We start from the raw sequence: 16,274 nt of genomic DNA, 5'->3' as shown, positions 1-16,274 counted from the left end.
AAGCGTGTTGTTCATTTGAAACACTAGCTGCTTTACTGGCATGAAGGTCAGATTTCAATGGAATTTGATAACATTTTCATATTGCAAATACATGACACTTTTGGATATGCATCCGGTCTAATAAAATGCCAGGGGCACATTTATTTGAACTTTTTACATTGCTCATTGTGTATAACAACATAGCAGTGAATACAATAGTCACTTATGTTATTGCTAAAATGTATCCATTAATTTGTGGTCAGTTTTCAGTATAAAGCAACTAATAATCTGTACAAGTTTGTATTCCAAAGTGACAGATCCTCTGGTACAAGCATGGCCTGGCGTGTAGTTGGTTGTTCGCCCTGCCAGATAAACACTGCTGTATTGCTGTTAATGCCTAATCGCCTTAAGTTAGCATTTACGTTATTACCAGTAAGACCAGTAAGTATAAATGCAATCCATTATTATTATAAGTGTAACTGGTCTTTTAGCCATTATATATCCATCATGCTATATTTTGTTTTCTACTTCAACAACACATCAGTTATTATGAAAGGTATATGTAATTACATAAATTTTCAATCATCATTTTTTCGCCAATAAATCTAAGATTATTTGTATTGTTTATAGCTTTTAGAAAATAATCCCTTTAGACATCATCTGAAGCCTGGTTAATCTTTCAGTCATTTCTTTTAGTTAACTTTCTCTTTTGCTTCCAACTGTAGTGTTTTAAATTCACTCGAAATGTATGTTGTTGTTTTATGACATTTTCAAATGTTACTTTTTTCCAAAGTACTTTCGTTTCTCTTTATGTACACTCTTTAGTTGCCCCACAACTTTCCATGTACCTTTCAGCAGCTGCATTCTCTTAGGGTGAAAATCACTATTCAGCCTTGCCTTGGTTTCGAAAACTCTCATTCGCTTTTCCAATTTTATCTTAAGTTTTCACATTAATCGAGTTTTAGAATTAAAAGCAGTGTTTTAGCAGGTAAACTTCCCTCTAGGTACGTTGGAGATACCAAAGATGGCAGCATTTCCTGATCTGAAGTGGTCGCCGACCCCTCCGCCGTGCGTTGTGACGCTGCCGTAACGTGGGGTTTCCCAGACCTGAATGCAGGGTTACCGCGCCCATCTCTGCTGTTTGATGGCCGGAGGAAGAAGCGACTGAGATCCTGGCGTGAAGGAAGAAAAAGAGGGACGACGACGGTGGGAAAGACGAGAAGGGATTTTTTTGCTTTGAGTTGGAATTTGTGTTGAGACGGAGGAACGTTAAACCGGGACTCTGACACGCCTTGTCTGGGTGAACACAGTCTTGTCTCTGCGCCTCTGTGCCGGTGTGTCTCCCCCCTCGGCGGGTCAAAAACTGGGTTCGGGGAGTGCCACTCCTCGGTGGCTAAACAAGCTAAATCTGAGCGCCTGGGCGGAGAGAGGAGAGGCAAGAGTTTGCTGTTTCCAGTCAATGTGATATAAACAACGGATACCCTTGATTGAAAGCGGGTAAGGAAATGTATTGATATTTGAAAATGCGCTTCAGGAAATACAGTAAGTCTGCAGTTCACTAGCTGCCAAGCAGGGACGGGGAACGAAAAGGGTTAAACTGGGTTGAGTGGCTCCTTCGTTAGAGTTAGCTGCAGCTAGCTAGACGTTTCTGCCAAGACGGTGAGTGGGGGTCACTGGTTAAGTTTCTCAAACAAAGTGTCGTTTAACCAAATAATATATATCTAATGGCTTTGTCCGGCAATGTTGGAGTTAATGGCCAATGCTAACCTTAATTAGCAGGGTGAATTGTGACAGCTCGTTAAGTTAGCCCGCACCCCCTCTCCAACGTCCGGGTATCTTTCGCTCTCGTTGAAGAAATTAGCTACCTGCGTTAACCTGCTTCTAAGTAGCAATTTTTCCCTCAGCAATCGGGATGTAAAATTTATCAGTTGTTACCAGCATTTTTAAGCTCTTAAAGGGCCCTTTCCCCCCACATATTTCCTCTATAGGGTAGCCTGGGATTACCTGATAGGCTAATTGGTGGCACACTTGCTACTATCAGTTTATTGTTGATGAACCCTTGGCCAGCTGTTTAAGAAGAAACACAATGCTACTTCTCAAACTTACACAACTGAAACGGGCGTGAGCAGATTTTGGATTTACCACTACACATACTGCAAATTCGTAGCATCATGAAACTGACAACGAAGGGAGTCTAAAAATGGCTACTTCACCAACAGAATCACTACCACCCCCACTATTCCCTAGCCAGTCCATACAAGTAAGCCAGCAGTGGCCACAGCCTACGTTTGCAGCCTGGTATGGATCATCTGGGTGTGTGAATTACGAATATGGCAGCGACGACAACATGCCTGTATCCATAATGAATTTGAACACTGGTGCTGTTGCTGATTTATGATTTTTAAGCACGTTGGTTGTATTTTAGAGGCAACATTTACTGTTATTTACATAATGTAACAAAAATTAAACACAGTTACTTGCAAAGCTATGTTAAAACGGGGTAGTTGAACTAAAAGCATTTATGTGAGTGAATCGAAACTAAACCGCCGGAGATGATGGCAACTGTATGGCACAGATATGTTAACAAATTCCACGTTTAATCAACAGTCAGCCACCCAGTTCTTCAGCTTGGCCTTTCGTTATAATGCTCAGCGCGTTAAAGTAATATGAATTTGCATCGATTACCAAGCCGTAGGGCCGCTGTATGATCGCGAGGAAAAGGGCAGGCACGGCTGTGGATCTGATTGTGGCCATAGCCATTTTAGTTTCATGAGAGTTAACCCAGCGTCAGTTAGGTTGAACACAGTTAGGTTGATTTTAGACTTCTTCTTTTAACGGCGTGGAAACAAGATTGACGAGATCCAATTAGACAATCTGTTTATCTCAATCACGGCTCCATTGCAGTGCAAGTTGTTAGCAGCTACAGTAACCGTGCCCAGCCGGGCCGCGCCGCTCCATAGTATCTCAAGCTCTAGCCCGGAAAACGGGCATGCTTCCTCAAAGGTGAAGCAGCATATCCCAGTCGGCACACTGTCGTAGAGGGTTAAGATAGAAATGAATTGGAACAGTTGTATTTAGCGGCGGGAAATGTTTCGTAAGTGGGTTCAGCGGCGAGGTTGGACGTGCTGTCGCAGGAAGCTGTGCTGTGCGCCTCCGACAGCACCGAGACGAGCTATATGAAGCCTGGCGCTTATACGGACTTTTGAGGCCAGCAGTATTGAGATACTGCATTAGAAAAATCCGTGACCGCACGTAGACTATTTTCAACCGTTTTAGGAAAATTGGTGGTGTTTCTTAAGAGAGCTAGCCGTTTTTAATGGCTCACAAAGATGAATTCATTTTGCCAGTGTGCCCCCTCCCTCCGCCTCCTCGAATGAATGGGTTCCTGTATTCAGGGCCCAAGCAGCTGCAATGAACAAGATGGCGTTCAAAGCCTTTTTCATCACCGCTTTTTCTCAGACAGAGAGAGGCAGCTGCCGAGCATCGGATGGTTTTAGGCTTGGCAAGCTAGATCTCATTGATTATCCTCATTCTAAAAATGTGCAGAATGTATTTTCATTAAAAACGTTTTCATTCTCATAGCATTCCTGGTCAGATTAATCCAGTATGTGCACCTCACTTACAGGACAACATGGTGGGGAAGGGGTGTTGTACATCTTGACTGTGAACCTGAACATCAGGGGATCTGAAAATTACATTATATCTTTAAATACTGTATATGAAATGTATTTTTTATTTAGATTTTAATATTATACTTATTTTCTTTTTTAGAATTTTTTAACCACACCTTAGGGAATGGGATGTTTCTTCTCAATCCTCACAGCTGCTTAGGGATGTGATAGAACAGATTACATAATTTAAAGAGAGAAAGATGTAATGGCTTCTTTAGATTTTTAAGTTATTTCTTTCACATTTTGTTATTGTTGCAGTAACAGGTATTCTGCTTATTTCCAAAACTTATTCTGTTTCTGTGTGCCTGTATATCAGACACATTTTGTCTATTTGTTTTTAATCATGCCTATTCATTTCTTAGTCACAATTAGATTTATTTTAACACTGATCCAAAACTTCCAGTTCTAATCTCTTCATACTAATCACATCATACCTCACAACTGATTTGATGGAAGTTAAGTTTGGGAGAAATCTATGGCATTATTTGTTTTTGTATGAAGTGGTCTGGTTTTCTAGGCTTGTGGCCAGACCTGTAATAAACTACAAATAAAAGAGGAAGTTTATGCAGAACAGTATACTGTGAATAGTTAAGGTTTTATCTGTAGCACTTTTGGGTTAAGCGCAACCTGTATGCACGCCCAAAAGCATCCAGTTATCAAACCAAGCATAAAACATTGTTCTATTTATTGTTAATCAGCTCACATGACCTGGATGTGACCCACTCTATATTGGCACCCTGAATATATCCAACACTGTTTTTCTTTGGCCCTGTTGGAAAGCAATAGAAAAAGCTGCATGAATTTCTCCAGCATTTTATTGATGACTTTGCCTTGAAACAAGTCATATACGACAGGCCTGCCTAAAAGCATTAATTGCAGAATTGTCTGTTGGAGACTGAGTTTGTGCACAGTGTAGCTTGTCAGTAGCTTAGCTGTGAGTGAGTAGCACCACAAGATAATGACCATGTGTTTAAAACCTGAATAATTATCCTGTTGGCCTGGGATTTGGGTGGGTGGGTGGGTGGGGGGGGGGATTGTCATCCAGTTTATTTTTTCCCTCATTTAATCTGGGAGTACTGTATATGAATGGGATTAAATTCTTAGATATGTGGATTTCAGTCTTTGGGATTATGTGGCTTTGGTTAGTGATAGTGCTTATTTATTTTTATTTTTTTCACATCAGGCATGATCCTGCTTTTCACTGTCCACTGTAAAAAGCAGATGTGCTGAGGGGCCAAATAAATATGGGCGTACATATAAGTACATACAAGTGATTGATACCTTCACAGGATTACCCCTCTACCCTCTCTTTGATAAAATACCTTTTTCATTCAAGTGTTGGATACCTGAACTCGCAAGATGTGTTGTATGTTTGTGACAGCCTTGGCTGTAACGTAACTTCTGACCAGACCAAAATGATGCAAATTTTATATACTTGTGGCTCCAAGAGACCAAAAAGCAAGAGTGGTTGGATCCAACGTGGTGGTGGTTTTGTCTCATTGACCATTATGGTATATTATGATTTCTTAGTTAGTGACAGTCTCCACATCTTTGGTTTGCATCTGGTAGGTTCAGGTTTTGTTTTTGGTTTTTTTTGTTGTTGTTAGTTTTTGTTTTCTTTTACTCAATGAAAAGACGCATGCACTCACAGATTAGAATAGCATTAATGGTGCTGGACTGTGGGAAGAACCCAGAGCCCCTGGAGTAAACCCACACAAGACCAGGGAGAACATGCAAACTTAAACCTGCTTCAGACAAGCTGGTTCAATCCAGAATTGTAGCAGTGAGTGTGAACACCATGACAACATAACTTTTCTATTGAGGTTCCTAATAGATCTGTAGTATGAATATATACCAGTCCCAATTCAGTGCCACAGAACATGTTTAATAATGGTTCTTTAATAACATTTATGGTTGGTAATCAATACATTTAGTCAGTAAAGCCCTATCACATCTAGACTGAAATAAAAGGCCTGCATTGAAATGAAATTGCCTTGGTTCAGTAGTTAGAGTTATGCATATCAGCCCCAAGTTTTTTGCATGTTAATAAACAAGATAATTTTATATCCTGTTAATATAGGATATATAATGCTTTTGAGCAATTCCCTGATTGTTGTAGCTGATGGGTAATGGCTGAATGTTCAGGAGTTTTGGTTTTATTGAGTGGGGAACTCTTCCGACTTTGTAATGGCTTTTTCACTGTTTTCCAGTGGACTGGTCCTGTTTAGCATGGCCATTGCAAGTGTTATTCAAGTAGTCACAGTACTGCTGCAAAACTGAAATTTTGTTTCCTAAATTCTGTACAAATTTATGATAGTTTTTTAAAATAAAAAAAGTGAGAAAAACTGCCCCTTTTTTTTTATATAGTTATGGAGTTATAAGTATACAACTACTGTAGCCTGATCCAACTTCAGATGTTTTCCAACAGCCACACAAGTATTACTACAAAAAGGCTTAGTTGTGCAAATGCAAATTCAGGTATACTACAATGCTTGATAGAAAGCGTAGGATACATTATGTAAAGTTTGAGTTTCAGATTCAAGATAAGAACGAAATAATGCATTATTTGCACTTAATTGAAGATGCAATTTTTGGGTAAATAATTATTTCCTGTTGCATAACAACCCTACATTTCTATCTACCTATATCTGACTTAAAACTTCACTGTGCCTGTATATTCATCTCAATTTCTTCAAAATAAAAAGGAATCATGACACATTTAACGGGGTCTGTGTAAAATGTTTCCTTTAAGGGAAACTGGTAGCATGCCATTTAACTGTTGGTTACAAGCCACAACAAATCAGTTTTCTGCGAAGCATTTTGGGGTTCTGGTTTCTAACACAAGACCGTTTCATGTAAGAGTTGATGGGAAAATACTCAACAGTATGGGCATGGAACTTGAGTTATCCATTGTACTATGCCAAGCTCTTGAATAAGTATTTCTCTTCATCCACAATAGTGACTTTATCAGCGACATTATTTGTGAATATTAATTTTAAAAGACCATTAGTCGCAGCCTCTGCAGTATGCCTTCATTACTATACTCATAAGTCTTGTTGGTTGAGAAATCTAAATCCTTTCTTCTTCTTTGTGTAATACAGCTCCTGAAAGCAGCACAAGCGCAGTTTCATCAGGGTGTGTTGATCATCCATAAGCAAATGTGCAGCTAAAGACTGTGATGGGATCGCTGTGCTAGTACAGCTTTGTTCTAACAATATCTTTCAGAAGATAATAAGTTTCTTAGCATCCACTGGTGCAAGTTATCTAACTATTAATTGCATGCACACCACACATGTGTTTCAGCCATATACATATGAGCACAGATGCAGGCATACATTAACACTAAGTGTTAATAGAAGTCTCAAGGCTACAATGTACAACTTCCAAATTCAAATTTTAGAGCTATTCACAAAGATTATGAAACTTGGCACTGAGTGCAAATGCCAGCACACCCACAACAACAGCAGGGCTTTCCCTCTTTACCACAGCAAGGTTTATAGTGAGGGAGCCCAACAGTAGAATCAAAAACATCTGCATTAAAAGTTCCTCGAATAGTTCAAAGAGGAAAATTTTAGCCTTTTCTAGTTGCAGGAATTTTTCATCAGCCATTAAAGCCTTTTTGAAACTTGGGCCTTTTACCCGCATGTCATCTGGAGGAACCTAGGTTTATATTCAGTTTCTGAGCCAATTTTCCTGTCTAAAAAGTCCCTGCTCAAGTTGTAGTACTTGGTAATGGCCCAGGAAGTAAGTACGGTAGTCGTTGATTGTTTATACACAAAACCCAGATCTGTTCTGTGCTACTCGCCCTGCTAGTACAGCTGCTTGCCAGGTATTTTCAGTGAGCTATGCATCTAAATGTATTGCCATAATTAATGTGACTGATGCATAGCAGAGAAAACTGTCAACATGTAGAAAATGTTTGCGTTAAGAACTGCGATGGCAACATGAAGCAAATTCCATGTCATCCAGAGTCCAGTTTCCTGTTTTATGTACAGAAACAGGTCACAGGTAATCCAGTGCCTTATCTAATGTAGCACTTGTAACTTATATCAAACATCTGTTTTGTTTTTTTGTTTTTTCTTGTTTGGTTTTTTTTGCCCATCATTGGAAACACACTACTGGACACTCAGTTATAATTTAAAGGGCAATTTAAAAAATGAATTTTAAGACTGCAAACTGAACATTTTTGTGTTTGTTTGTGTGTGTGTTCTGCTACCTTTAGTGGCAATGCAGGCCAGCTCTCTCAAAAGTGTCACTACCCTAAAGTGGCAGCTACAGTGGTTTACACCAGGATGTTACATTTCCTGAACACAATCACAACTTAAACGCAAAATGATTTGCTTTTCTTGAGTCATGGTTTAAAAATAAATAAATAAATCAAAGGCATATTGGAGTTGGTTTTAATGCCATACATTGTTATAGGTTATACAATTTAAAGTATTCTATTCAGTTCAGATCTTCCTCTCAGAAGTCTCATACATTTTTGTTAACAGAATCATTGACATAGGTTGCCATCTGCTAACCTCACTAACAGAACTGTAAAATTTTAAACATAACAAATTTATTATTATTTATGTTATATTGAACATGATCCGTTATATAACATTCACCAATTGGATAAAAGAACATTTAAAGTTTATTTGGTACTGTAATTGATTTATCAGTAAAGATTGTTTTAAGCAGTGGCAAGAACAGATTACTTATGAAAGGTGTGCAGTAACAAATAAAGATTTGTTTCTCAATCTGTGTCTTGGCAAACATTCTTAGTCTTTTTTTTATAGCTCCAGGCACTCCCAAGTGTCAATATTACAGCGAAAATTCTTCCTAAGCCTTTCCCACTGTTTAGATTTGTGTATAGTTTGACTGTAGGTGCTGTTATGCTTACATAACTTGTCACCGCTGGCCCAAAGGTCTTAGCCACTGTTTTGAATATTCAAAGTAAGTGGCACCAGAGCCGCTTGGTGACCCACACACTGGCCATCACTGTCATCACTTACACCGTAACCCTCCCACAAGCCCATAACAAACTCTGGCCGTCTTTTGCATGTGGATTTCACCGCCTGATCTGGTTTGAATAGAGACCATCTCTGTGTCTATTTACATTCTCGCCCTTATATTTGACTGCAAAGGGAAAATGTGACTAAACCTGAATCCCGAGATGACTGGGAAAGACAGCTACTATTAGTGAGTGTTCTTCCTCTTCAAAGCAAGAAAGGCCACAGTCACTTGAGCAAGAGTGGGGTAGCTGTCATGTGACTCTTCACACACTTGTTCCTCTCTTGGAAGCTTGGGGAGAAAACACAGGGGGAGGGGTGTGATTATTAATGCAATCAAAGGAGTGTATTTTATGCTTTAAATAAAGTCATGCTTTTGGCTTTGGGCTAGCCTGACCTTCCCTCCCTTTCCTTCCCCCCCCCCCCCCCCCCCCTTACAGTTTTAATTAACTATTAACTCATTTATATCCAAGTATGAAAAGATGGTTGTGCAGCTTTGTAGCAAGTAAATGTTAAAATGCATGAACTTTCTTGACATATACAATCTTATCTTTTTAACAGGCATATTTTTTTTTCCTCTCGATGCTATTGTCAGAAAAAATTCTGAGCATTAGGAATAGCTTTTTTTTTTCTTCTTTTTTTTTTTTTTTCTTTTTTTTAAAGGTTGAGCCTCATGTTAGAATTCTGTTTTCTTGTTAGTAATGATCAGTTATATTGCAGAGCAGCTTATGTGCATTGAGTTTTTGTTTTGTTTTTGGCTAGGTTTGCCTTTTGAGAGCATCTTGTTCTGAAATGTGGTCTGAAAAATGCCTGCTATTTCTACCAACAATGTTTTCTGTCTAGCAAAAGAGCACACAGCATCATGGAATGTTTCACTAATCAATCAATTAAACACTACTGTCAGTCGCATTGATGTTATGTCCCCTATCATCAGACATTACCAGCACAGGCCAACCACACTGACGGTGCATGCATACAAAATCGTGTCCAGTAAAAGGGATGGTTCACACAGCATATATAAAGAACACTCAAATGTAGGGCTGGGTAATTGGTTGAGTTGTATTGTTGTAAATTTTTCATTGTAATGATTGTGCAAATAAGATGAATCATTGTAAAAGGAAATATGTTTTCTTATGCCTTGCGATTTTTCTTTTCTTTTTTTAATTTAGGCTTCCCCTTCCCTTTTCAGCACTGCACCCTAAAACCACAAACCTCCAGTAAACAGTGGATTGTTCACTCAGTAAGGTTAGGGTTACCCCACTGATGTTTTTTCTTTTTTTGCAATAGTAACTTTACCAACAGACATTGGCAGCTAGCCAATTATGCTAAAGTTTTCTCAGCTGATTCAAATTAAAAATAATAATAAAAATAGTTCCTTTACAATTTTTTACAAATTATTACAGACGTCATAGTTGCTGTTGTTGGGTTTTTTGGGGGGGGTTTTCAGACTTTTATTTTGTGAAATTTCAATTAGATTTTGTCCAAGATCTAAAAAAAACAAAGTGTAGGATATTAGACAAACCTTTTTTCTACAAATGAAATAAGGTTAGGCATTTTATTCAACATCACTCTGTAATTACACCTCCACAGCGTTTGTTTGCTGTGGGGTTGTTATGTGGTGATGAGCTTTTTCTTCCAGTTCAGACATTGCTGATCATGCTGGAGTTGGAGCCAATAATCGAACATTAGTCTAAACTATTACAATGCAAAAAGGTGTGTTTATAAAATTTCATTCATATCCAAATTAGCTTAAAAAATCTCCAAGTGCTCTTGAGGATTAACACTTTGACTGCTGCATTCAGGCTGAAAGAAAGCAGTAGATGGGGCTAGTATTTAGTTTCAACTAACTTAACTGTGTTTTGTTGTTGTTGGGGGGGGGGGGGGGGGGTTGCTTTAAAATAACATAGCTTACCTAGTAATTAATTATGTTGTTGGACATAGCATCCTGAGACATGGAGTGCTTATGGATTTCCATCTCATGTCATAGAAATGTATCATAAAGCCATCTGTTTTTGGCAGCTGTGCAGAGTCACACATGTTCATCCCCCTGTGATTGATGGTATTCTTATGTCTACATGCCAGAAATCCAGGATATAGAAACTTGAGTTCCACCCAAAATGGGTTGGTAGTGCAGTGGTCATTTTTATCTTATAGAGATTAAGCTGGATAGAAAATTTGTCTGTAAGATGTTTGTTCACACTACCAGAGCCTTCACTTCTCCAGATTGGTCACAGTGTAATGCTCATGCAGAACATAAATTCCATAAAGTGTTGGTTTTTTGATTGCATTGATTAGTATACTTTGAGTAACAGAAGCAAGGAAATGGTGCATTGTGCCATTGACAGTATTGGTGGGGGAGGGTTTCTTAAAATAATTGATATCTAAAATTGGCTTTAGTGGACTTGGTACATATTATAATTCTAAAGCATACATAGAGAAATATCTTGTTTGTGGGGATATCAGTCTGTGTACGTCCAGTAGGGCTGCCACAAACGATTATTTTGATAGTCGACTAGTCACCGATTATTTATGCGATTAGTCGACTAATCAGATCATCATCCACTGGACGTAAAACTACAGCTTATTGCACCAGCAGCATCTGCTCTTATATAACTATCATTAGCTTACAGCTTTAAGCTTTTAAGGTGCTAACTAAAAATAAAGACAAGATGATAGTTTATTCAATTTTAATGAAATTTACAGATTGTTTCGGTGAAGTTTAATAAACTCCTTGCTATCTAAAATATAACAGGACAACGGAGTATATTCTCCAGCATCTCACACTTCTGATAATCAGCTGTCTGCTTGACGTTTATTCAGCTGTGTAAAAACTATAACTTTAATCTCAGACAAACCGATTTACTCAGGAACAAATAAAATACTAAAAAAAAAAAAAAAGCCAAACAACAACATTTTTAATTTATCTAAGTGACTCATATATATTTAACCTGAGTAGCGAAAGACGGCGGTGGGTTTGAAAACAATTTGCCGGGAGTCCGGTGTTCTCACCGCGCTAGTGACCTAGCCCCCGGCTAGCTATCGAGCTAGTGGGTAACAGACGTCTCCGAAAACGTCGGAGCGCTTTTGAAAATATGTGGTGTCCTGATAAACTGAGCCGATATTTGAGGTTTACACAGCTACATTCTCGGCTGAAAATATGTTAAACGTTTATTTTGTGACCCAGAAAGAATAATAAGAGTAATATTAAAACTAACTAGCTGCCGCCATTGTTGGAAACTGAGCTGGGCCACGCTATGAATTCTGGGACACAGCTGCTTCTTCTTCTTCTTCTTCGGGGTTTAACGGCAGCTGGCATCCTTGTACATGCAGTGCTGCCATCTTCTGTTTCAGTCCGTTATTACACTCTTAAATCCTGCTACTTATTCCTGCGTCTTTTGGGATCTTACAAAGCTTCAAACGACGCGTCGACTATTAAATCAGTCGTCGACGATTTTGATAGTCGACGTAATTGTGACTAGTCGACAAATCGTGGCAGCCCTAACGTCCAGTATGAGTGTTTCAGAGGCGAAAAAGTATGGATAATAGTGAATAGTTGAATTTGTGGTACATTTCCAAAACTGTTGGGGTAACTGAAGTCTGTGTACTGTACTTCTTTTCTTTTCAATAAATCTTACAGTTGATTTTTGCACCTCCACTTGCTCACTTAATCAGAACTGTGCCATCTTATGCATACTCATTTGTAGCCTCAGGACTTTACTCTACATTCATTGGAGCAAAATGGGTTATGAGGCCCAAGGCTATTCATATTTAGTTCAGCCATTCTTGAGACTCAGAAAGATTTGCAACCCACCTTCTCAAACAGTGATTTAAGTACTAATCCCCATCTTGTCAACCTTTCCCCGTCATCTAATTTATATCATTAGTGGCACAGTATAAAGTGAAAGTGCAGAAATATCCACAGTTAATCTTTCATGTTAATTTTAGTTGCGTAAACATAAAAAGTGGTTATGCTCCCCCTTCTTTTTTCTAGTACCAAGTCCTGTGTTGGTCGTGGGTTTCACTATAACTGCTTAAGCATTTTATTCACTTGACTTTATTTTGGGGTTTTCTCCTCTTTCCCCTAGTGACTCTGCTGATGTTTCAGCGGTTTATGTTTGTATTCAACTTCAAACATGCTACATGACCTTCTGACTTATTTTCTAGTATGTTCAAAAAATGGTAATGGCAAAGAAAACATTAACAACTTAAAAACTAAGGCACTTAAGGTGCTTAACAGTTTGTGTTAACCAAGGAGTGTCCCTTTACTGTTACAAAACAGTGGGCTATATTGGTAAAAGTAAAATGAATGGTCATAAAAATGCAAAAATCTCACTTTAGTTTTTCCCAAGTCAAATTATCAAATGTGATGTCAGTACAGTTATATACATTTTATTAAATCCTTGAAAGTTGAATGTGGCATATAAATTACAACAGTGCAGTAATAACAGAAATGGTCTTAAAAATAATAATATGGTATTGAAACTCTGGTATTTCGTGTCACCGGTGTGAAAACCATTTCATAGTGCATTCATTCATACTGATGCTAGCTAGTCAGGGAAGGGGAAGGAATCACTTCCTGCTCCACAGTGCTGTAGCTGCCTTGTAAACAAGCCGCTCAGAGCTGAATGGTGTGTTGGAAAATGACAAAGTGGATGAGATTGGTGGAGCTTTTAAAAAATGTCCAGGAGCGATTCCCTTATGTCTTGTGTTACTGCATCATCACCCCCTTTGTCCTTTCTTCCTTTGTGACCTGGTTGTGTTTCAGTTACATTTACAATGGATCACTACCTCACAGCACTCGCCCACCAGTAAGACTTAGAAATCATGCACTTACTGTATCTTTTGCCTGTTTTTATACTCGAACAAATTGAACTATAACATTTAAATATAGAAAGTTTTACAGTTATATACGTATTTGAATTGGTATTCATAAAGTTTTGTTTTTTGGTTATCCAAATGAAACAAATGTTCTAGAAATAATCAAGATGTACTGTGATGGTAGTCAGTTGCGACAATCCTCAAACATTTTTCAGTAGACATACCAGTCACACAAATGTTTGACTGTTGTGGAACGTTAAAATTCTCAGTTTTGCTTTTACTTTCATTCTGATATGGCCCAAAGCCTTTAACATTAGTCTTGAAGCATGTCTCAATTATTATGCTCATCTCCTACAGTGTAACCAGTTGTCATGGCTTAACTTGATGTCAAACAGCAAAGGTTTAGGATTTTTTAAATGCTGTAAAGTTTAAAGAATAGACAGGAAGAAATAAGGTAGCTCCTCTCCACATAGTTTTCTAAAAGCCGTTGCTGTTCCTAGAAGTGCATTCCCCAGGTTTTAGGGAAACCATCTGCCATTTTCGTTTTCTGACTTGAACCCAGATAAAATACCACATAACCTTTTTTTTTCTTTCTTCCAGATATAAATGTCGAAATCAGAGAGGGATCTAATCACATTTTCGGGGGGAGTAGGTTTGGTATGATATGCATATTTAGTGTGTATTTTCAGGGGGAAAAATATTCCTTTTTTTTTTAACTTTCAGATTTTTAGTTTCACACACTTGTGCAGAAGCAACGGTGACATTCTTTTACACAGCCTGCGTTTTTAAACCAGGTGTGATTTTTAGCAATGTAAAACTATCCGCAAACACAATGATGCAAAGCACATAACTGGAAATGGGTTGTTGGCGTAATGTTGCATGTGTTTTCATGCAAACACTTCAGTCTGTTTGACTGTAGTGTAACATTGTCACCCAGTAAGAATAAAACTGCAGCAAAGAAATGTCTTAATGCTCTCAGCTACACATTCTACTGTTGTAAAATTACAACGTTCATTAGTATTTGTCAAATACCACTTACATATATTGAGTATCGGACTAATTAATCTTTCTGTCCAGTTCACACTAAACATGTTGGATATTGTGCTGAGGACCTGGCGTTGGATTTGGGGCGTTGGATTTGAGGATTTGGGCGTTGTTACTGTGAATTGAAGTTCACTCGGCTTAAATTCTTTGAACAGGTTTGGGAGCCAGTCTTTTAAATGCTTGCTAAAAATATTTCCTTTCCTCATCTGAAGTACTGGATAATATCGTTTGTATATTGCCTTTTTGAATCGGTTGTCATACTTTCATCACCCCACCACCCCCCTCCAAAGCAAAGTCCCTCCATAGACTCTGACTTATCAATGAGTAGAGCTATCTTGGCAGCTGCATTCTTCCATGTATAGTTTTTGCCTGTGTGGTTTCTCCTCCAACAGCTAAGGACAGACTTAGAACACTTGTAGCCAAATGTCTTCAGTTCTGGTAGACTTGTTGCCTATATGCTGCCTACAGTACCAAAGGAAATGAGTACAACACGTTTAGAGAATTTTTGTATTGAATGGTGACCTCCTTATTCACAACTACCATACCTGCATGGGAAGTGTTTGCAAAATGTGTGAATTATAGCTGCAGCATGCACCACCATTACTAAATTCTCTTTTTGTAGGAAACGTACTAAAATTCAGACATAATTATTTAAAAAGGGAAAAATAAATGGACCACACACAATTCAGTCCTTGGTTGGCACATTTCCTTTGCGATTTTAAGCATTAGACTCAGCGGATGCTAAAATAATCTAGCCCAATCTTAGGTCTTTTCTTTCTTTTTTAGAAGTCTTTATAACACATATTAATTTGTATCTGTTTGTTTAGTCCTGCATGTGGGATGTTTAATGGCCATTTGTGTAAATTATAGTTACAAAAAATATCCAGGTTACACTATTCTAAACTAGTAGGTCTTATAGTGCCAGTTAACATAACATTAAATGTAATGGCTGTTACAATAATAACTCTGTGACATTACATGGAAGGGTCCATGGGCTGCCAAGCTAAGAGTAAATACAGAAACTGACATGATGGTTACAAGTGACCTGTCCCACTGCATCCTCGGTCTTGATTATTTGTTTACGAGCATGGGCCAGGTCTAATCTAAGTCAGACTGACCTAATTCTGTGTGAAGTGCTAGCCTATCCTCTGGTGTTGTAACTCTCAACACACTGCCTCCTGCTGGATCTCCACCCTCCCCTCGGTCTCTTTGATCTGCTTCTTTTTCTTCTTCGATTTTATATTCACCTTTAGCATAATGCTGCCAGTTATTATTTCCAGAGTAACCTGTTTCCATAGCCTGGTTCAAAAACATAAATGGACAATGGCAAACACGATTGTAATAGAAGAAACCACCGAGCAAGTGTATTTGTAAGTGTGTGTGTGTGCTGTCGCCACATCCGCTAAATGTTTTGACAAAGGGAAGAGAGAGACGAGCACAGCTAGGGAAACACCCTTAAAAAGGAAACGCCTGCTTAGAGAATCTATGCATTTGTATCAAGGTGGAGGCTGCATGCTGACACAGATGATCAGTAGCTAAGGCACTGCAACAGCTAGACAGCTACCAACTGGCTTGCGAGCAAGAGCAGCCCCCATCCATACCGTGCTGCAGCTCATACGGTTTGTTTCTACTAGCAGCAAATCTGGCTCAACCTAAGAGGCACATTAAAGGTCAAGAATTTAAAAACAAAAAACCTTGAGACAAGTTGGCAGGAACAATCAGACAAGTGAGATGGGAGCAGCCCCGAAGGAATAAAAGGGTAGGGCAG

At 38.6% G+C, this 16,274-nt stretch overlaps 1 protein-coding gene across 1 annotated transcript in view; it reads left to right on the top strand.

Annotated features, from left to right (window-relative positions):
- Positions 1 to 1,086: 1,086 nt before the first annotated feature.
- LOC113013015 (guanine nucleotide-binding protein G(I)/G(S)/G(T) subunit beta-1-like) overlaps positions 1,087 to 16,274 on the top strand; it is a 31,669-nt gene continuing 16,481 nt past the window's right edge. Inside the window, exon 1 of the mRNA XM_026153537.2 lies at positions 1,087 to 1,476. The gene's annotated coding sequence lies outside the window, so the exon portion shown is untranslated. The remainder of the gene's footprint in view (positions 1,477 to 16,274) is intronic.

The sequence above is a fragment of the Astatotilapia calliptera genome, chromosome 20 (genome assembly GCF_964374335.1).
Source record: "Astatotilapia calliptera chromosome 20, fAstCal68.1, whole genome shotgun sequence".
NCBI lineage: Eukaryota > Metazoa > Chordata > Actinopteri > Cichliformes > Cichlidae > Astatotilapia > Astatotilapia calliptera.
This window is presented reverse-complemented; position numbering and strand designations above follow the sequence as displayed.